The sequence below is a fragment of the Carlito syrichta genome, unplaced genomic scaffold (assembly GCF_000164805.1).
Source record: "Carlito syrichta isolate Samal-C Ts95f unplaced genomic scaffold, Tarsius_syrichta-2.0.1 Scaffold302072, whole genome shotgun sequence".
Classification (NCBI taxonomy): Eukaryota; Metazoa; Chordata; class Mammalia; order Primates; family Tarsiidae; genus Carlito; species Carlito syrichta.
In genome coordinates, this window is record NW_007246168.1 from 24,046 (window position 1) to 25,325 (window position 1,280).

The window sequence follows — 1,280 nt, forward strand, 5'->3', positions numbered from 1 at the left end:
TGGAAAGAGCCCCCACAGTACGCTCACCCTAGAGCAAAGAGTGGCTCTGGACCGGCTGCAGTCTGTGTCTGGGCGTCAGCGGAGTCGGTGGCTTACACCCATGTGAGGGTGTACTCTGAACCGTTTTCCGGTAATATTTGAAACATCAGCGGGACTGCTTTACACAGAAGGAGAACATGTTTCTGGGCATTTTGCAAAACACCCGGTCATCCACCGGAGGGACCCTCCTCCACAACGAATTGTCCACTCCAATAAATCAGGACTGGCGAGGCTGAGAAACCCTGGGGTAGATCGATGCCACACACTTGGACGTGGAGAAATCACTGATTCGCCACTCATTTATGTGGGATCTGAGGAAACCTCCAGGGTAAGAGAGAACTCTCAGCTCTTTGACCTGAGCATATGGAAGGGGGGAGTTGCCATCCACTAAGATGGGAAAGTGGCAGGTGCTGCAGGTTAAAGGGGAAGGTCGGAGGTCAGTTAAGGGCCCGGGAGGGAGCCCTCCTTGAAAGTTTTCCGTCCAGGCTGTCTGGGTTTCTGCATCATTTGAGGCCGTTGTCGCCTTGCCGCTCCGACTGCTCCCTACAACCTGCTCCCACTCAAGCCCCTGCCCCAATATCTTCAACATCGACCTCACAGGCTGCCGCTTCGCAAAGGCACATCTTTAGGTCAGTCGTGAGGCCCGGCCTGGAAGAAGAGGTGGGGAAGGACTTGCAGCCTTGGTGGGCCTCCACAGATCGCAGGGTGCGTCGCCTTCCGGGCTCTGTGGAAGAATGCGGGTGGGAATAGTCCCATGAGACCATTTCTGGAGTGAGAGAGACCCCCAGGAAGCCCGTGTCTTCCTAAGAACTAAGGGAAAATGTGGAGACTGAAGAGGAGTGAAAAAGCACGCTGTCACGTCTCCCTGGTGGTCTAGTGGTTAGGATTCGGCGCTCTCACCGCCGCGGCCCGGGTTCGATTCCCGGCCAGGGAATTGCTTTTGTACTGCCAGTTCTTGCGCACAAGTATCCTTAATTCCCTGGCGGCTCCAAGGGTCACAGGCACGCGAACCTCCACACTGAGTACCAAACTTCTGGACAACCAGGGAAAGTCACGGTGAACTCGGAAAAACCGAGAGAGAGGCCACATCAGACAGTACTGGCCCCGGAAACAGGTCCATCAGCCGAGTGTCCCCAGCTCCGTTTGGAGGTGACATGCTTATTAGACCATCTAAAGACATGGTTGGAGATGATGCCCACAAGAGTGGGAGAGGTGAGAGATGGGCGAGTCCCCCAAGGCTT

At 55.5% G+C, this 1,280-nt stretch overlaps 1 non-coding gene across 1 annotated transcript; it reads left to right on the forward strand.

Moving 5' to 3' along the window:
* The first annotated feature begins 901 nt into the window (after positions 1 to 901).
* TRNAE-CUC lies at positions 902 to 973 on the forward strand. Its single transcript has one exon. It is a non-coding gene; the product is annotated as a tRNA-Glu (tRNA).
* Positions 974 to 1,280: the final 307 nt, after the last annotated feature.